The sequence below is a fragment of the Lipotes vexillifer genome, unplaced genomic scaffold (assembly GCF_000442215.2).
Source record: "Lipotes vexillifer unplaced genomic scaffold, Lipotes_vexillifer_v1.1 scaffold578, whole genome shotgun sequence".
NCBI classification, from domain to species: Eukaryota; Metazoa; Chordata; class Mammalia; order Artiodactyla; family Lipotidae; genus Lipotes; species Lipotes vexillifer.
Window position 1 is genome coordinate 1,283,110 of NW_006780523.1, and position 22,105 is coordinate 1,305,214.

Below are 22,105 nucleotides of genomic sequence, written 5' to 3' on the forward strand. Positions count from 1 at the left end.
ATTCCTGCTTTTATGGCATTATATGCACGTGACCCGTCTGATCTACGTGACTCAGTTTCTTCAACTATGAAGTGACGATATATGAAAAGCTCTCACTGTGTTAATATATCACTGTGTTGGTTTTCAAAATCACCGAAAGTGCAGTCAGTGCATAGAGTCTATAGTACTTATTAAACTAGAAAGTCACTGAGGTACATCCGTTCATCTTCTAGAGAGAGTACTAATTAGAATTACCTTGCTGTTTGGTGAGGTTGGTTTCAGTAATGGGAGGGTGGAGGTGGGAACTGGGAGGGATGGGGCTGGGATAGAAATATGGAGAAAGTTTTCTATCTTAGAGCCTGTATGAATATCTATTCTGTGGACTTACTATTTTTCCATGCAAGTATGTTTAGTATACTCTTCATTTATTGGAAAATTAACTTTGGAGTGTTTAAATACAAATAACAGTAGTCATTGCAGATTTAATCAAGAGATAATGAACTGTGTCTTGACATATATTTTAAGTAAATGTGGTTTAATAGTGCAGATTGTCAATTTGATCAACGATTTTCAATAGAATCTGCAGGGCAAAGGCTAAATGTTTTCAGAGCAACCTACTAAAATATCCATCATTATTTAATGTTGAACAGATCAAAAACATGGTTTGGTTTAAATACTTAGATATAACATGACACTGAAGAAAATAATCGAGGGAAAAGTGAAGTTACAAAATATAATCATGAAAGGTGTTCTCAAACTTAAATTATACTGTGGTTACCTCACTGGCTGGTCCTGGTCTCTCTTTCCTATGTTCTGTTTTCACTCATTGTACCTACAATTATATTTTTTTCTTTCTAAAGAAGAAGTGAATTGAAAATCAGTGCCTTATCCAGTTACTCACAGGGCTTCCATAAGTTTCTGTGATATTTGAGTAACCACTTGATGAATAAAATACTGATAAGTGAGTGTTACTTAAGTTGTGGCCTCTGTGAAAGGCATTATAACTCTGAAGGGCAGAGGGGAGCACAGCGCTGTTAGTTTTGCTGTCTACCTGGAGCAGTCTGCTAGTTACCCCTGCCAGCTACCTAAATTTATTCTCCCCTTCTTCCTGTATATATTATATCCCATCTAGGGACAATATTTCCCGGCCTCTGTTGAAACTGGGTGTATAATTTGCCTGAGTTCTTTCTTTTCCTTTCCCTTGGGCCAGAACACAGAATCATGGCTTCACCCAGGCATGACCAGACAAAGACATTACTCTCAGGCAGTGTTTTTCAATCAGTTTGCCCTCCAGGGGACATTTGGCAATATCTGGAGACATTTTTGGTTGTCACAACTGAGGGGTGAAATGCTACTGGCATCTAGTAGGTAGAGACCAGAGCTGCAGCTAAACATCTTCCAATGCACAAGATAGCCCTCTCCCCTATGACAAAGAATTACTCCTTCCCGGTATGCCAGCATTGCTGAAGTTAAGGAACCGTGGTCTAGTGGACACTGGACATTAGAAAAATTTTGGGAATCTGGGTTCCTGAAGAGTCTTGTGGACCAGAGCTACTCTGTCAGCCTTGGATGGCCATAGAAATAAACGAGAGAGAGAAATATACTTCTGTTTTATCTAAGCTACTGTAATTTTGGCCTCTTCTTTGTCCTCTGAAATAGGTAGTAATATTCCTAATCTTACAGATGATGAAGCTAAGATTTATTGAGATCAAATGACTTGTCCAAGATCACATACAGGTAGTAGATAACCAACCGGATGTTCAAAGGTAGATGTGTCTGATTCTAAACCCTGTTATCCTTATACTCTACCACACTGCCCCACTTCAGCACTCGACTCCAAGGCTCTGTCCTTGACCTAATGAATGAATGAAACTTCCCCTAAGGGTTGGATATAAGCATCTACCTATATTCTTAAAACTCTCACAGATAATTCTGATAAGCTATCAAAGTCACTGCTGTTAAAAAATATATATATATAGAATTAAGTACCATTTAAAAATATTCAATCAATAAAACCTCTATGTGATTTTTGTTTGGCTTTCTCTAGCTTTTAATTCTCAATTTTTAGTTATTAGAAATATTAGTATTTCAAACCTACATTTCCCCTTACATCTCCTTCTCTGGTGTAGCTTTTTGCTAGAGCATGATTTGTTGTGGAAGCACTGGTAGTGGTATAGCTTCTCTACTGACTTTTTGGCTTTTGGTCTTCTGTCCTATGAGCTGGGAGATGATGGCTAAGGCCTACATGTGAGGAACCTACAAGGTGTGATAGCCTCAAGTTAGGGGCCAAAGGAATTAGTGGCTGAGGCACTAATCTCTCTGAGGCAGACTGGAGTCTTGGCCGTGTAAGCAGGGTTCAAGACAGAATCAAGTAGAACAGAAAGGTTTGAACTAAGATCTTTACCAGTAGCTAGGCAAGTCCCTGGAAACTTTACATCTTAAATAGTACGTGCTGGTTGCTCAGGAATTCTCTAGTCTGCTCTGTCTAAAGGCCAGGCTGGTCCTGGTCCCTAGCACAGGAGGATGACACATATTATATCTAAAACCCCTGGGGACTGTGATCGTAGACTCATGTCCTCCATCTGGTTACCAGATGGGACGTTTTGGAATTTTGGTGAACTTGGCAGAGTTTGAGGCTCTTTCTCATTACAGCAAACACAGGGGTCCTGGGATCAGAAACGTTCTAATTGTCCTTTCCATTGAGACTTGATGTAAGAGAGGTCCTTTTGAAGAGATCAGGTTATGAGATGCATGATTTAGCATGAAGACATTGTTATGGCATCAATCTCTACATAATGTTCCCTTCATTAAAATAAGTGTCAATCTTAGAGATGTTTGGGTAAAAGCACATTCAATTGCAAACTGGATTCAAGTTCAAGAGCTTAGGGATATCAAGTTAAGAGTATAGGTCTGGAGACAGGAATGCATCAGAAATAAAGTGGATAGCAGATAAGAGGACAAAATAAACTGAGACGTAAAATCTAGGCAGTCACGAATGTTAACATCCATAAGAGCTGAAAAGGCAGAGAAATGTGGGGATTTAGCTATCCAGTCAGATATTCAGGAATGGGTAGGAAATGCCTGCAGACTGAATATTCAGCCCTGAGAAACAACAAAGTTCTAAGATCAAGAGCATTTATATGATTCTCATTTAGGAAGAAATCCATTTCCCTGTAGTTTCCCCATACTCCCTGTGGAGAGGATGTAGGTAATTGAGAGCATCTGATTGATGTTAAAAGTTATGGCATTGACTGGAAGAAATGGATTTGTACAGATATTAAAATTACAATTTATTCATTTTAATTGGCATTTATTGAGCCCTGTTTTGGGTAGGTCTCATTCTAGTTGATGGGGAAGGAGGTATGAATAAATCATGGATGCTCTTCTTTAGTAATTCACTGTCTTTTAAGGAGACAGAGAAACCTGCCATTAACAGATGGACTACAATACAGTATGAGAAGTGACATGATGGTAAATATTGTACAGGTTGTTGAGGGAGACCAGAGAAGGTTGGAGGGATCAGAGAAGACTTCCTGGGAAAGATGGGACCTGGGCTGATTATTGAAGAGTAAGAATTAGGTAACGAAGTGGATGGAGTCAAAGCATAACATAGGCTGAGGGAAAAGTACAAAGGTGTGGGAACATGAGAGATCTTGGTGTTTTGGGATTCATACAGTGAATATTTATAGAGCACAAAAATTATACGAGGAATGAATTTAGGTATTGGGATATATTATGATTGAGGCAAACAAGATCCTTAAGCTCATGATTCTTGCAGTCTCAATTGAGAGAGACAAATACCTAAATGGAAATTTAATAGAGTGTGATAAGTGCTTTGAAAGGGGCAATAACAGAGCACTGAAGGGGTAGCACAGGAGGAGGACGTTTATCCCAGCATATGGTAGAGGAAGAGGGAAGGGGGCAGTGTGTCTGAGAAAGCATCCCTTCGATTGGAACTTGAAGAATGAGTATGGGTTAACCAGGGAGAGAATTTGGGAAAGTACCAACACTGAAAATGGGAAACACAAAGGCAACGAGGTAAAGGAAAACCTGGCATCTTCAGGAAACCAAGTTTTTGTGGAAGTTGAAGGTACTGGTAAGATACTTATTGGAATGATTGATCATGGATCCCAGGTTGGAGAGAGGAGGTAGTACATTGAGGCATTATCTGTAGATTGGGAGAAAATGGAAACGAAAAATGACAGGAGGTTTCTCGGAGATTGAAGAGCAAGTGTAGGGATAATAAGGGAGTGACAGAGCTGGAAGGATGGGTGATGGGGATTAGTATGGGGAGTATATATTTGTGATATAAAAGGTAGTAGAATTCTGGCTAATGACAAGGTCCTGACTCTGACAGTGGAAGTATTGAGGAGGTATAAGTCACTGGTGATGAAATAAGTGAGGAACTTAGAGGCCAGTGCGTCAGATAAGTTAGGCACATAGATGCGGAAATCACCCAAGATAGTGACAGGATGTACAGGAGTCAGTGTACAGGAGTGGCCATGGCAACTGTAGATGAGAGTGACATCGAAGAACAGAAAGTGGCGTACCTTGCTGGCACGAGATTTTCACAGTGGTCCAAGCTCTATTTCTAGAGCTGGACGCAGATCTTCCCTGGTGTCCTAGTGGCACTTGATGCTGTTGAACCTGCAGGTGGACTCAATGGACACATGAGTTTCAGTTAAGGCGGAAGATAAAGGAAATACCCAGTGAAGAGGTTAAACCTGTAGTGGAATCTTTCAAGAGCACAGAGGAATGGTTTTGGAGAAAACAAAGCTAAGGTCAGGTAGAGGGGGTGGAAGGACACTGCGGGGCTGGGAGGAGAGGATGGGGATAGCGACAGGCCTTGCCTTCAGAGCAGCGCGTGGCTTGGCAGAGATGAGGGGCCTGGTGGGTTTAGGTAGGTTTCAAGTTCCAAAGGGACAGCTGTGTGCGTCTGGGTCAGACCCTGTGCAGACAGACAGCGGGGGTCATTGCCACAGCAGCAGTGGGAATCTGTTGACATTGGTCTAGGGCAGCACTGTGCCATCCCTCTTTCCTTTCCTGTCGGTCTCCCCTTCCTGCTTGACAAGTTCAGGCCAGGTGAATATAGTTGGGCCTTCTTCTAAACCTCATTGCTTCTGAAAGGTCCCTTTGATAGACGGCCATCAGGCAGCTTCTCACAACACCTGCTGTGCCAGTCCTGTTCGGCATCAACTCTATGCAAAATCCCCAGCTCACGCTGCTTCACAGCTCCTCAGTCCTTGGCCAGAGTGACTAGCGGCTGAGGCCCGAGTCACTTGAAACACATCTCTGTCCCGCACACGTTTCTGTGTCTCAGTGGGAGCTTTGTCTCAAGTGGGACATCCAGCTTTCTTGCAGGGAAGCCCGCAAAACCCAAGAGTCCAAAATTGGGAGCACATCTTGAGTTTCCAAACGGCGAGGCTCTCCTGTTTGATTGTGTACCTCACATTTCTCGAGTCCCTTATCTTTCATCAGGATCCTTGGATACCTTTATAATATATACAACTGATGTTTAAATTTCAGCCTGAACTTACTGAGCAATGCCTAAGATAGATGTTCATTTTTCATGTTTCACTTTGTAGTGATCCTAATAACACTTTGCATCTATAGAGCATTCTTTTTTTTTTTTTTTTTTGGAATAGTGTGAAGAAAATCATCATTGGGACTTTCAACTATATCCCTCTACCTAACTGTACTCTTAGCCTGGGCGCCGAACAAAAAAGTCTTTAGCATATGTTTAGTGCCCTGAGATCTTCAGCTCCAGGCAATAGTGTGCTGGTAAATATGGCGGATAACCGGGCCCAGCCGCTCCGCGGCATGTGGGATCTTCCCGGACAGGGGCACGAACCCGTGTCCCCTGCATCGGCAGGCCGACTCTCAACCACTGCGCCACCAGGGAAGCCCTATAGAGCATTCTTACTCCTAAAAACTTAGAACACTTAAGAAACTAACAATCTCTCCACGTCCGTGGAAGACAGACGTATTATACATCATTGCTGAAACATCTAAAATGCATTTTCACTTGGAACAGCTTTTATTGAAAACGGTATCTGAGGAGCTATCAGCTGAACTTTCTGAATTTAAGTAATTTAACCCCTATCTCTAAGTCAGCAGCATACCCTCCACCTCCACAATAACATTATTTATGAGTTGGGAGCTTGGTTTGGACCCTCTTTTTAAATTAAAGAATCTTATCCTTTCTATATCCGATGTTGACAACAGAACCAGAGCACATGTTCAAAACCCAGAGGTGACATAACAGGGGTTTTAGGAGCTGGGGTAGAAAAAGTGTCTTGTGGTGTGGTAGAAAGAACATGGTCTCATGCACCAAAAAATTGGCTGATTTAATTTCGTAAATATGTATTTAGTGTCTCTTTCAGGAAGGATTAAGTTGACTGCAAGTAATAGGAAAACCCAAAAGACCAGTGTGATAAATGCTATCGAACTTTGTTTCTATGTAAAATTCTACTGGCCAGGCAGGCCTGGCTTGATCTGGCAGCTCTGCTCCATGAGGTCCTCAGGAACTCAGTCATCATCCAGCTCAGTACCCTTGCTTTCTGAGTCTTTGTAGGTAAAAATGATCCATTTACATTCCAGGGAACAGGAAAGAATGAGAAACCAAGGAAGACAAAGTTGTCTCTTATAGGAAGTTCTTAGAAGCAGCCACAAGATAGGACGTTTGAACATGCTGACTTTTGTCCAGAACTTCATCATCTAACTGTAAGAGAGGTTGGAAAATTTAGTTTCTGAGTGGCCATGTTCTCAGGTAAAAATTCTATTACTATTGAAAAAGAGAGAACAGGTATCAGGGGAAGCCTAATAGTAGCTCTTTGCAGTAGGTGCAAGTCACTGCTGTCAGAGGTCTGGCTTTTTTATGAAGTTCCTGTTTGACCTTGGGCAAAGCCAATTTTATGTTTGGACCTTAATTCCCCTGTCTGCAAAATGAAGGGGGATCATACTGGATGCTCTTCAGTGGCCCTCCTATTTCTAAAAGTCTGAGGATAAATGAATGAATGGCCAGGTGAATGAATAAATGACAGCAGAATGGCTTAGGGATTTTCATAAGAGTTCAGTGGGCTTAAGAAGGTTGCTAAATCCATGCTCTTGGACTCTGAATTCGTTACAGTGAATATGAGCAGATCATAAGACTATGGGCATAGCCTTTTCTGATCAACACATATTATTTAAATGTTTAATTATACAATATGATATATATTCAGAAACATATAAACATAAATGTGTACTTCAATAAATAGCTATTAAATAAACACCCATATAGCCTGAATTCAGGACAAAAAAGACGTAGCACATTGCCAGCAGCTCAAAGGTCTCTCATGTTTCCCTACCAGTTCACAAGCCCCTCTTTCCCCTTAAGATCTAAATTGTACAGATAATTGTATCATGACTTTCGTGATAAGATTCTTTATTTGTTTTACAGTTCTGCTACTTATGCTTGTATCCCTAAATACTATGATTTAGCATTTCCTACTTTTGGATTTCAAGAATTAGCTCATCCTCTATGTAGTATCTTGTGACATGGATCCAATTTTGAAATTGTGTTTGTGAGATTCATTATACAGCTGTACTTTGTGCATTTTTATTGCTGTGTGGTACGTCAGTATCTGGTATATCCTACAATTCATCTTTTCAACTCTTGATGACATTTGAATTGTTTCAGATTTTTGACTCATATGAGCAATGATGCTTTTCATGTATCTGTGTTCTTCTCGTGGTGGGTGTATGTACACATTTCTCTAGAGTAGACATTCTTAACCTGGAGTCATTGGACACCGACGGACACCCACGGGAGTTGCTCGGTAATAGGATCATAAAACTGTCCTACAATTTTGAAAGTATTTGTACCCATTTACACCCCAGTCAGCAGTGCATGAGAGTTTTTTCTGGCTCCCCGTTCTCTTCAGTGTTTGATATCGATAGATTTCTTAATATAGATTTTGCTTCTCTACATTTTAGGTTTATGAACTAGGGCAGGCCTGAATACAGGAGAGACATTACTAGTGTAAGGAGTCGTAAGGAGTATGGAAGCGAAGGAGAAGACTACTGTTTGTACAGTAGGGATTGTCAAATTTTATGTGTAAAACGTGGTATCAGTCTGTTCATTCACTCATTCATGCAGTCAACAAATATTGATTGAGCACCTACTGTGTGGCAGGTACCACGACAGCTTTCATGGAGCTGAGAGCCTCAATGGGGAGAGAGACACAAATCAGTGAAAGAATGTGCTTCTACAAGAGTGTGTGAGTGAGGGACCAACTTACTGGGAGGTGAGGAAAGAAACCACAGCTGAGAACTACAGGATAGGCAGAGGTAACAGTTGCAGATTGGAGCCTTCTAGATGGGGATAGGAGCATCGACAAAGAGCTTGGTCAGGAGACCACTGTATATCTACTGCTGAGTGAGGACGAAAGATGGAGGTAGACGTGTAGGCAGGGGTCAGGTCAGACAGTTCACTGAAGGCCATATGAAAAAGTTTAGTCTAAATGATAGCCTCGTTTTGAAGGCCTGTGGTGTTTGAAGCAGGGGGTTATGTGATCGGACTTCCTTTTGAAAAGACAACCCACAGTAGTGGAGAAAGGAGGTCATCGTAGTTTGGTCTAGAACTGTGGTGGTGGAAGGTGGCAGAAGATAGGTAGGAAGTCGGCAGACATACAACTTGATAGGTTCTGTAGCTACTTAGCAGGTGAAATCTGAAGGCTTTGATGTTAGATGAGTTACTGAGGCAGAGTGAAAACATCCAAGTCGACAGCTACCTATCTGGCCTTCACAACGGTATTGGAGGAGGCAACATTCACAGAGTTGGGGCACTGGAAGAGGGCAGGAGGTGGGGAGGGGAGACCATGTTTGGTTTTTGACCTGTTGGTTTTAAAGTGCCTTTGAGATACTCGAGTGGCGCTCTGCTGTCCACTGTGCGCCTTTGAATCCTGGCACAGCCCCTTGTGGGGCCCAGGGGCAATGATTCAGCATTGTTGTGCCTCGCTTTCCTCGTCTGTAAAATGTGAATAGCATTAGTAACCGCCTTCTATAGTTCTTGTGAGGAATACATAGAAAATGCTTAGAAGAGATATGGCGCTTGTTAAGAACTCAATAAACGTTAGTTATTTTTATTTTTGTTTACTATTATTATCTAAGAGGAGATGCGAATTAAGCAGTTGGATTTAGGGGTGTTGAGCTGAGAAAAGCATTATTGAGCTAAAGATATTATGTTAAGAAAATGTCCAAAAATCTTTAAAAGTAGGAAGACCAGTGTAATCAAACCCCATGTGTGCGTGCTGCACTTTTGACAGTGATCAGTTCATGGTCAATCCTGTTTCACTTATACCCTTCATCTAGATGCACTATGTCCCTGTCTTGGATCATTTGGAAGCAAATCACGCATGTACACTAGTACACTGACAGTTCAGATCGTATATGGAGATAGAAATTCAAGAGTCATCTGCATATAAGAGGTCACTGAAATCCAGGGTGAGAAGAATATCAAGTCTTAAGACATGCCAACATTGGATGGCTGAATAGAAGGGAGTATGCCTACAAAATAGCCAGAGGAACAGTGTCAGAGAGGTAAAGACAAAACCCAAGGGCTTATGGTATCCCCCAAAACCAGGTGAGAGAGTGTTTTAAAGAGAGTACTCAATAGTGTCAAATATTGCCAAGAAGTCAAGCAAGATGGGCATGCAAAAGTGTCCATTGGCTTAGGCAACATGAATGGCATTCATTTTTCAGTAGAATAACAGGGAAGAAACCAAATTGTTGTAAGTTAAGTTGGGAATAACAGGTGAGGAATGGAGACAGTGGGTTTAGATGATTACTGCAAGTAAGGAGTGAGATTAGTCTATTGCTGGAGGGGGACATGGATATGAGCGGCTGGGCCCGTGGGCCATGGCCGCTGGGCCCGCGCGTCCGGAGCCTGCGCTCCGCAATGGGAGAGGCCACAGCGGTGAGAGGCCTGAGTACCGCAAAAAATAAATAAATAAATTAAAAAAAAAAAAAAAAAGTACCCAAGGTATTTCAGGAACAAGTGCTTCAACATATATAAACAGCTCATACAACTCAACCTCCAAAAAAAAACAACCCTGGGCTTCCCTGGTGGCGCACTTGTTGAGAGTCCGCCTGCCGGTGCAGGGGACATGGGTTCTTGCCCCGGTCCGGGAAGATCCCACATGCCGCAGAGCGGCTGGGCCCGTGAGCCATGGCCACTGAGCCTGCACGTCCGGAGCCTGTGCTCCGCAACGGGAAAGGCCACAACAGCGAGAGGCCCGCGTACCCCAATAAACACTTTTTCAAAGAGAAAATGCAGATGGCCAACAGGCACATGAAAAGATGCTCAACACTGCTAATCAGAAGGGAAATGCAAATCAAAACCACAATACGATAGCACCTCACACCTGTCAGAATGGCTATTATCAACAAGTCCACAAATAACAAAGTTGGTGAGAATGTGGAGAAAAGGGAACCCTCGTACACTGTTGGTGGGAATGTAAATTGGAGTAGCCACTGTGGAAAACAGTATGGAGGTTTCTCAAAAAACTAAAAAATATAACTACCATATGACCCAACAATTCCACTCCTGTATATATACCCGAAAAAAAAAAACAACCAAACACTAATTTGAAGATACATGCACCCCAATGTTCATAGCATTATTTACAATAGCCAAGGCATGTAAACAACCTAAGTGTCCAACAGATGAATGGATAAAAAAAGATGTGCTATATATTCACAATGGAATACTACCCGGCCATAAAAAAGCATGAAATAGTGCCATTTGCAGCAACATGGTTGGACCTAGAGATGATTCTCATACTAAGTGAAATAAGTCAGAGAAAGCCAACTATCATATGATATCACCTATATGTGGAATCTGAAAACTAAACTAGTGAATAAAACAAAAAAGAAGCAGACTCACAGATACAGACAATGAGCTAGTGGTTACCAGTGGGGAGAAGGAAGGGGGCAGGGGCAATATAGGGGTAGGGGGAAAAAGGGGTTATTATGAAATTATATGAAATCCCGTGTATGAAACTTTTGAAAATTGTAAAGCACTATAGAATTTAAAGAAGCCTTCATTCAATAAAAAATTTTTTGAAATAAAAAGTAGCCAGAATATTTCAGATACAAGTCAAGGACTATCTTTGATAAACATTGGCCTTCAAGTTAACACTAAAATGCTTGCTGTGTAGGCACTACTTTAACGTCTTCAAGTAGGTATAGCATTCTTTGCGAGTGTTTTGATTTGTTTTCCTTAAAATATACTTTGGTCATTTTTTTCATTATAGAAGTAAAAGAGCTCGGTATAGCAAAGTGTAAGGAAAATGAAATACAGTCCCACCCCTCAAAATAGTCACTGATCACATTTGGGCATATTTCCTTCAAAACTTTCATTTTTCTATTTTCTCGCCATATTTATGTTCCTATAGCTTGTTTGATTTTGTGTCCTCTTCCACTCGACATTAGAGTGTTCACAGTTTCCATGTTATCACACACTGTTTATAAACATTTTATGGGTGACCGCTTCCATGGTCTGTTTTTTCAATTACCTGATTTTCTGGAATGCACATTGTGCATTTGTCCCACACACATGCCCCCATAAGTATACCCCAGGTTATAGCCTACTCTGGCTGGTTAGCTCTAAATTCACACCTTTCTCTCTTATTCAAGAAAGCAATCATACTGGACTTCCCTGGACAATTCGCTCTCCCCTACTTCTATATGACTTTCATACCTTTTTCTCTGTACTCATACCTTCCTCTTCTACCACCTTGAGCTTGAATTGAACATTTATCAGGGCTAAAATCTTGGTTTGCACCCCTGCAGTGCTACTCCCATTGTCCTTTATATCTCAACAGATGGCAAGTCCATTCTTCCAGTAGCTCAGTGGAAGCCATCCTTGACTCCTCTCTTTGTGTCATGCCCCACATCCCATTCATTAACAGGGGTCCCCAACCCCTCAGCCGTGGACCAGTATTGCTCCGCGGCCTGTTAGGAAGCGGGCCGCACAGCAGGAGATGAGCGGCGGGCAAGTGAGCGAAGCTTCATCTGCCGCTCCCCATTGCTCCCCGTCGCTCGCGTTATCGCCTGAACCATCCCCACCCCACCCACCCCATCTGTGGAAAAATTGTCTTCCCCGAAACTGGTCTCTGGTGCCAAAAAGGGTGGGGACTGCTGCATTAGTATATCTTGCTGGCTCTACCTTCACATATATCCAAAATTACACCCCTTCTCACCATCTCCACTGTTACAGCCCTTATCCACAGAACCATTACCTCTCAGCAGAATCACTGGACTCCCAACTGCTGGCAGCAGTATTATTTCAGAGTCAGAGAGGGGAGCACCTCTACCTCAAGCCCAGGCCCTAGATAAGGCTCTAGGCTGGAACGTGGGATTGCATTTGAGTAAATATCATATTTAGGGAACGCTGTGTTGGAAGTTCCAAACGTGTGCTCAGGGTAGGGATGGCTGCTGTCAAGGTTGCTGCTTTAATACACTGATGAACAGAGATGAAAACGTCTAGCCCCTTATTGATCCAGGCAGGGAATTCCAACTGATAGGGCTTCAGAAGGAAGAGCCAGAGCCCATGATGAATGACAGGAATGGGGTCTGAGAGAGGGGTGCCCTATTTGGGGGTAGGGAGCATGTATGCTTGAGGAGAGGTGCCCCCGCCACCCTAGGAATTCCTGTGCAGAAACGAGTAGTAATATTGTGTTGGCATTGCTGGTGACTCAGGAAGGGCAAGGCAGGAGTGAAGACTCTCCCGTGCGTAATTGGGGGGAGCGATAGGGATGCCCTGTGAGACTAGACGTGGGTCATTTTGAACCAGCTCTGGAGGCTTCCCTTTAAGGTTGTGCCCGTCTTTGCAGCTGGCCACCAGGATCACACTCGGAAACCTGTCATCTGACATCCCGTTGGTATCTTTAAACATAGCCCAAGAGGACACGAAGACCAAGGAAAGGGGGGTTGATACCTTTGATAGTCATTTCTTTCCTTCATTTAAACTACGGTCGGTCTCTTTACAGAATGACTAATGCAGCTCTCTTTGTGGCCAACTTTGAGAGTGTGTGGATTCTGAGACCAAATATGGCCCTTTAGGTCTTAATGAGCCCATAGAGTGAAGACAAGGCATCTGGCTTACAAAACGTGTTTTTACAGGCGTTAGGAGCCACCTTTGGATGCTGCATTGATGTTTTTTCCCAAGTAGAGTCTATCATGACAGATTTCTCCATTAAATTATGGCTGGAGGCACAGAACAATGCCTGCCGTGCTGGAATGTTCCAGGAGAGCCCACTGAGAGCACTAGTAATGAACAAGCAGTGGTATTTGGGCCAGTTCTGTTGTACTCTGTAGACAGTCACAGGGATAAAGTTGTCTTGTTGGCATTTTGAATGAGTATAGGGAGTGATTTAAAGTATTTTCTTACAATTAAGATTCACACAGAAAGTCATTATCAATTTAAATATCTTCTCTAATAGCCAAACTAATGCAAAGTGGGTCTTATCTTTTATATTATGGATTAGTCATTCAAAGTAAGATGATGAGACTGTTGATGACATTTACAGATAACTATCAGCAGTGAGAAGAAAAATATCTATTCTTCAAAACCTAGTAGGAGTAAACAAATTTGAGTCACAAATGTTAGCGTGCTCGCATTTTGCATATTTCTAAAAATGTTTTTACATGATACGCAATTTGCAGAGAAATGTGTTTACTGTCCGACAAGCATATTTCATTTATATACTAAACATTCTTTCCTTTTAGCTTTTTACTAAAATGTTTTTACCACTATACTAGTTTTATAAAATCAATAAATTATGAATAAGGAAAGAAAGAGAAAAGGAAAAAATCATACACCAGTTAATGAAGCTGTACAGGCAATGTGTTCCTTCTTATGAAATTGCTTTTGTTATGATATGCTTTTTCATAATTAAGGGATTAATTAGATTCGTAATACCCTTTTGAGGCAGTCAGCATTAAACCCATTTTATACCTAGAAGAATTGAGGTATGAAGAAACGGATTTTTCTCAAGGTCACAACAAGTTTAAAGTTGTAGTTTCAAGAATTGAACCTCAGGATATTGATATCTTGCTTACATATAGCAATACACCATGGCGTGTGTGTGCATTGGAGGTTTATTTTCTCATATAAGCCATATAACTAAAGTAAGCCTCCAGGGAAAGGAAAGATAATGTCCCATCTCAGTTTAAATTCTGGGAACAGATATGTGGCTACAGGTATGGTAAGAATAGGAAGTCCCATAAGATGTTGGCAAACGACCCTGGGAAATAGTCGTTCCAAGTATTTCCTTAAGGCCAGGGTCCAGCACTTCCTCAAGGGAGCAGTGTATCCAGATAAATCTCATTGGACTGATTATCTTAAGTCATAGTCCCAGGGCTCATATCCCAGCTGTGTCGACAAGTTGCTGTGTGACTTTGGTAACTGACTGACTCTCTAGGGTCCCTTTTAGCCCTAAAATCAGAGAATGCGCAGATTCTATGCAATGCACAGTGATGTTACACAGTGCTGGCTTGAAGGTGTGCTGACAGTTAATCTGGATAATTAGTTTTATTCTAACAGCTCTGGGAACTTAAACCAACACACGTTCCCCCCTCTGCCTTGCTGTTTCCCCTCATACAAGTGTTTTTAGAGAACCTCAGGGTTCTTGACCCTAACTTTCCTGATCAGTCTAGAAATATTTTCTTGTATTTCTTCAGCCATGGTATTTACCTTTTTAGGTACCTTGCAGTTAGTAGTGCTTCTTCCTATGGTTGATAATATTGTTGCCACAGATAATAGCATTGACAGAGAGTTGGAAGAAAGCCCAGTGATTTAGTCCACTTGAATCCATTATCAAGGGTTTTTAGGGGTTATATAACCCAGTTCCTCCTTGTTATATTCCCCTGTTAAAAATTAACCATCTGGCTTGGTAGAAGCTGCCTTCTAACTGTTTTTCATAACAGAGGCCCTTGTGCCAAGTGTTGGTTTCCATGGAAGTGATTTAAAATATGCATTAAAATCTGGGAATGGCTGTGTTTTCCCCATCTGTCTTCTATAACACCAAATTTCTATTTTATGGACTCGTACATAATTGGCACCTGTTGGGACACTACCGGAATAGGGTCTGGGGTTCAGGGGCATGGATCTACTATCTCTCAGGGTTATAAATGTTGGATAATTGTGGAGAAAACACATAGAACCGAATGTCTTAAGTCTGTTACATAAATGAGTAAATGATTCAGAAACTGTTAATAAAACACCATATTAAATGCTTTAGGGTAAATTCTAAAGACTTAAAAAATCCCTGTACTTTTGGAAAACTTATTTGACTAGAGCCATTAAAGGTTAAAGAAACTATTTTTTATGGACCAAAATTGACTTTTCAAACTGTCATGCTACACTTTGTCTCCTGAGCTTTCTGAGTACTAGGTTTTGGTACTCCAGTACCCTTTAGTGCACTAACCCTTTCAAACAGTTAGTTTTCTGGGCAAAGTATATGTGAATCATAATGGAGGGCATCAGAATCTTTTCCACTCTCAACTCATGAGTGACTTTTCAACCCAAACTGGTGAAAGTCCCTGATCAACTCAGAGTAGCCTATCACTTCTACTATAATACCAATATCTGCTTTCAGGAAAGTTACTGGACTGAAAAAGCAAACATTTAAATACTAATAGAAGTTGAAAGGAAATTCCCTTTGGTGCAATTAAATGATACACAAATGAAAAGTAAAGAGAGAAAAAAGTGAAAGTGTTCAGAGGGATAAACATGGCTTGTTTTGGGAGTTGGACCTGTTTTGGGTAATTTAATGCACACACATGAGGGAGAGCACCTCATTTGTGCAGAATTTGGGGTATAAAAACTAGCCTATACAGAGATTTTCCATAAAAGTGAAGCCCTATCTTTAATCATAACAACATTAGCATTTTGTTCTCTTACTACGAGGTACTGTGGCAAAGATAATCCATACTTATTTAATCCTTATATAACAGACCTGTGAGATAGGTAATGTCACTCTTCCCATTTTACGGATGCGGAAACTGAGGCACAGAGTGTTTAGATCTCTTCTTCACTGTCTCTTGTCCAGCTATTAAGTGTCAGAGTTGAATCTGTGTGCAGCTTTTTTCCATGCTGCAGTGCCGCTCATAGAAGTATATCTCTATGTGTAACCATTTTGGATGGACTCAGAACGTGTTTCTTAACCTTCCTTAAGAGCGTACAGCAGACATAATTTATCTTTTCTTTGATGGCTTAGAAATGACTTCCTATAAGAGACCTTCTGGACTAATCCCATCATTCCCCTAATCCCTGTTTACTTCACTCACCAACAGATGATGCCCAAATTGCCCAGACACTTATCTTCGCATAGCATTCTAATCTGACCCCATTGCTCATCCTTCACTGACCTTCCAGAATGCTCTTTTGTGCTCTCCGGAACACACAGTCCTCAGCAAATCCCTCAATATCATCAACCTCTTTCAATATTTCCTGCATGTTCAGGGTCCAGCTGAAAGCTGGCATTCAGCTGCTGATAGAGACTTTTCCACAGCCTTCTGAAATGGGTAGTTGAGTTTTGCTTTCTATGTGTCACTTGCTTCCATGCTGTCGATTTCAACACTCTAATTTCTGGGGGGGGGGGGGGTTGTCCACCACTTCTCCTGTCAGCATCCTTAGTCCCTCTTATCGAGGGTCTATCCAGTGGTGTTTTCTTCCATCCCACTCCAGTTGCCCATCACTAGACACACTCCAGACCTTGTCATTAACAATAAGAGCTTCACAGTCCACTTTCTGAACAATGTGACCTGTGTAGTGAGCTCACTTGGAGTACCTCCAACGCCAATTCTTTTACCCCATCATGACCTGTTAGGAATTGATTGTACCACATTTTGACTGCTCATATTCTCAGCCTCACGCCATTATTTTCCTTCTTACTGGTTTACATCCCATGCTCCACTTTTAAAATCACTCCCTTGCATGCTCTCACGGCTCCCTGGCACCCCTCTCCTGTCCTACTTGCCAGTCTCCCATAGACTCTGCCCCTGCCCCTGAGCAAGCTCCCTGTTGCTACAGGGAAACCCATGACTGGACACTCAGTGCTGCCTGGCAGTCTTGTTACATTTCCCAGTATTTTCATTTCCACACTCTTCAAGAAGACTGCTTCAAACTTTTCCTGTCTTATCAAACCTCCCTTACCGTTCCCCACGTCTAACTTTGAACTGCAAGCCTCACATTTTACTTTACTGAGAAACTAGCAGCAGTCAGATGAGAGTTAGCTCTCATTTTTTCCCATTACCAAGGCTAGAGACCTAATATCTGTACCTATGTATTCTATTCTTTGAAACTGTTGTACCAGATTAATTGTCCCTACTGAAATGTCTCTGCTTGGACCTCAGCTCTGCATCTCTTATGGCATACTCAGGAGAAATATGCATTTCTCCCAACGTATACTCAATTTCTCCCTCTTTACTAGATCATTCCCGTGAACAAAATAGCTTGCTATGCTAGTTTCCATCTTGACAAAAAAATTTTAAAAGCCTAAGCCCTCTCTTAGAACTCACATCTTTCTCACTAGATGTGGTATACTCCCCTTATTTCTCTACTTGCCTTGCTAATCAAAGCTCCTGTCTTACCACCCATGACCCCACATGTTCTTCTTAACCACTCCACTGAAACAGCACCTATCAAGGTCACCAACCGCCTCCATCTTTCCCAACGGCCTCTCCTCATGTGACTCATTTTTTCAGCAGCAGTAGACAGGGTTGGCTACACCTTCATTCTGAAAATGTCTTCACTATACTGTGAGGCCCCACAATTGCCTTGTTTGCCATTCAGCTTCCACGCTGTGTCATCTCATTCTCTCTTGCTGTCTTTCCTCCTCCAGTTTCCAAATACTAGAACATATTCACTGAACCATCCTCCTTCCTTTTCTTTTCTGTGTATTTACACTCTTTCTCAGTAATCCCCCACTTTACCATGCAGACTCAGCATCCAACAGCACACACAATATCTCCACTTGGAAATCTAAGAGATGCCTTGCTTTTAATATGTCCAGGAGACCACTACAGCCATCATCCAGTCCTACGCTTCTCCCCGATCTTTTCCGTCTTTGTCATTTTCCCATTGTACGTGGACTTGATGCCAATCTGTCTCACTTCCCATCCTGGAAATTCTGCTGGCTCTGCCTTCAATATGTATTCTGAGTTTGGAAACCTCATAATGTCTCTGCAACACTACAGCCAATGGGATCTTGTTAAAAGTTAAGATAGATCTGAGTAAAAGCCAACCTACAAATAAGGCCCTATAATTCTTTTTGTATTCTGGCCTCCTCTGTCTCTCTGAAGTGCAGTCCTGCCACTCTCCCCTTAGCTCCTGTTACCTGCTGTTTCTCAGACAGACCTCAGACCCTTTGCACTTACTCTTTGCTCTGCTGGGGATGCTCTCCTTGGCCCTGCTCATCACAGTTACCTTCCCCAGCTGCTGCTGTCTTCCTCACACCTATTTTCACAAGAAATTGTACTTAAAAAAATTTCTGTTTATTATTCTTTTCTCTCACACTGGAATGTCAGCCCAAAGAGGACAGGTAACTTACCTGTTTTGTTCATTCCTATGTGTCCAGGAAGTGGTGCAATAATTGTCTGTGGAATGAAATATCCTCCCCTTCTTGTTTTAGCTCAGACACTCCCTCTCCCCTGGCCCTCCCTGCCTGGGGGGACTTGAATAGAAATTTGACACTGCAATTCCTGTCATTTGCCTTACAATGTTAATATTCAGCTTGCAGTGGCCCAGGGACACATAAATGACTAGAGGACCCTTTATAATTATGGACAGATTTTAGGAGAAAGAAAATATCCCAAATATTATGGGATTATGCCCAAATATTATGCCCATTATCTCTTCATTACTTAACAGCTTTTACAATGAAAAAAAAAACACAACTTTTTATTCAAATTCAACTAACATGTTGAAAATGTTAGGTACATTTATGTCCCTAACCTGATTTGAAACTCAAAATAACGTTAGAAACAACGTAGGATTTCTATTTTACAGATGAGAAACTAGAACCCAGTGACATTATAACTTGCCTAATAAGTTCCACATCATAAGTGATGTAGACCTGACTTCAGTCCATGTCCTGAATACTCTCTACTAAGTTTGTTTGTCTGTCTGTATTTTCCGGTACGCGGGTCTCTCACTGTTGTGGTCTCTCCCGTTGCGGAGCACAGGCTCCGGACGCGCAGGCTCAGCGGCCATGGCTCACGGGCCCAGCCGCTCCGCAGCATGTGGGACCCTCCCGGACCGGGGCACGAACCCGCATCCCCTGCATCGGCAGGCGGACTCTCAACCACTGCACCACCAGGGAAGTCCTGTTTATTTGTTTTATTTTGTGAGTTGTTATGCATCGAAGACAAGGTTAACAGAGCAAAAGCTGGGAGAGTTTATACATTGGTGTGAGTGAATTTCAAAATATGTGATATCAGAACTGATCACTGCTAGGCTGAGAGGGAGTTAAGTACCAGAAGGGCAGAAGGGCACTAGGAACAAAGTGTTCTGGAAGAGTGCAAAAGCTACAGCAAAGTTTGCTTATTTTACGATCATAATAAAATGTGTGTGTGTGTGTTTGTGTTTGCTGTAGGAGCGAATACTGTAAATCTGTGCAAAGATAAAGCTGAGCATAAAATTATTTTATGAAGCTATCATTATTATGAATATCAATGAATATCAATAGTATAATATCTTCAGACTGAGTTTGGCTGGGCTATTTGTTCACGTTAAGTAACCTCAGACTACCTCCCCCCCCCTCCCCCCCAGTTCTTATATTTTATTTTTTAAAAATTGCTTTTTGTGAAAGTTCCTACCTCCACTCCTCCCATCTCATCTGTTAAATAATTCATTCCAGATATTCTCATTCTTACCCATAATGATATATGTGTATGCATATGTATACACATGCACAAGAAAATGGTGTGTGCTGTAGATTTTGTAACTTATCTTTTCCTCTTAATATATTACAGTGATAGCTCTAGGCTAAGTATATATAGATATAAATTGTGTTTGTTTTTTAAACACGTGCATGGCATTTAATTGTGTGGCTATATGATATTTTATCTAATTTTCTTCTGATGAGTATTCGGGTCTTGTCTTTATATTTTTACTTCCTTTTTTGCTATTGCAAACAGTGTTGTAGTGAAAATCATTGTAATGATATTTTTAAGGACTCACAATTTTGTTTCTGAAGGATAGATTCCTAGAATTCGAAATGTTGGGTCATAAAACATTCACATTTCCATTTTTAAGAGGTACTGAAAAATTACCCTCCAAAAATTTGTACTACTACTTTACACTCCAAAAAATAAATGCTTGCTTCCTTATACTTTCAGAGAAAATTGGATGTTCCACGTCTTTCCAGAAAAATGTGTCAGGTGCAAAATGATCTTTCTTCATTGTATTAATTTTTTCCTTTAACTATTAGTGAGGTTTGCTGGCAATTTATATCTCTTCTATCTATTTCCACTGTATCACTCAAGGTTCTGGCTAGTAACATATGACATACTCAACTGAGGCAAATTTAGGAGGGTTAAATAAAAGGGACCATTTATAAAGGGGAGTACAGTGATTATCAAAATTTTTGGACTCCATACCACTTTATACTGTCAAAAATTGTAAGGACCTCAATGTACTTTTTATTTATGTGTGTTATCTATCTGTGCTTAATGTATTAAACTTCAAAATTAAGTATTTTAATAATATCAATTTCATTTAAAAATATTAATAAACCTATTATAAGTTAAAATATAAACATAATTTATGGAAAAGAACTGTATTTTCCAAAACATATTTAGTGAAAAGAGTTGCACTGTTTCACGGTTTTACAAATCTCTTTAATGTCTGGTTTAATAGAATATAGCTGCATATTTGTGCATTCCATCTGTTGCGGAAAAGGTAAATAACATCATCATCTTGAATGATGATAAATTTGACCTCATACAATCTCTGAAAGTGGTGCAGGGCCCCAGGGATTCTCTGAAGCACACTTGGATGACCTCTGTTTTAAGAAAACAAGGGCTAATGAAGTACCCCAGAGGGAGCAACAGCAGGGAGCTCTTAATACCACTAGGCCTGCCGGGCAAGGGTGGCCTACCAAAGGGGAGGAGTGCCTCACAGGAGCTATGTTCTTTGATGGAGAGACACAGCCAACCCATAATGACCTGGCAGGAACAAAACTGGGGGGGAAAGAACCCTCCCTGATTCTTCCCCTTCTCTCACCTCCCTACAGTACCTTCCATTGGCCAAACCCCACCAGGAGCTAAGGGGCAATGGAGCCAATTGATGTAATTCATAGGGGTCAACATCCCCACATATAGAGCCATAGAAAGAACAGGGAGTGGATAAGGGAGGGCAAACAGGAGATACCTAGCACATCCATTCCATTTCTTTTGCCATTTGGATTGTCTTTTATTGGATTAAAGTAGCATCTTCTCCAGGTTGACAACCTGCATTTGAACTATTGTTGACAATACCTTTCATACTATTGACTTGTTTTTATGTTTTATTCGCTCAAAAACAATTTTTTTTTTTTTTTTTGGTTCACTGCCCTCCATTCCACATTTATATATGTGGAATTTCTGGAAACATTCTTCCAATAGTTTAATATTGTAAGTCTCTGAAATGCATTTATTTTATATGAATAAACAAATGAGTTTCGTTTTATTCCAAAAATGTTCCAGAGTAATTGAATTAAAATTCATAATGGTAGATTTGACATGCTACCATTATGATATATTCAGTTTATAGGTAGACTTGAGGCTATTTCAGAATATTTTTTTCCTTTCTGATCTAGTTGTCATTCCTTGTTCAATATCGATCCCATTTTACTTATAATAAGTTTATCACATATAAGATATAAAACATTATACATTAATATATAATAACATACATAAAAATTCTTTTGTACGTATATACATACATTCCTCAGCTTGTTAACTTTGTTTAAATCGTAAAACGTAGCCTCTGGAGAAGAAGCAGGTATCTCTTCCTGTGTGTGCGGGGATGGTGGAAAGGGGGAATGTGTCTCCTTCAGTGTGTGAACTTTGTGATCTACAGCTGCAAGGCCTTGTT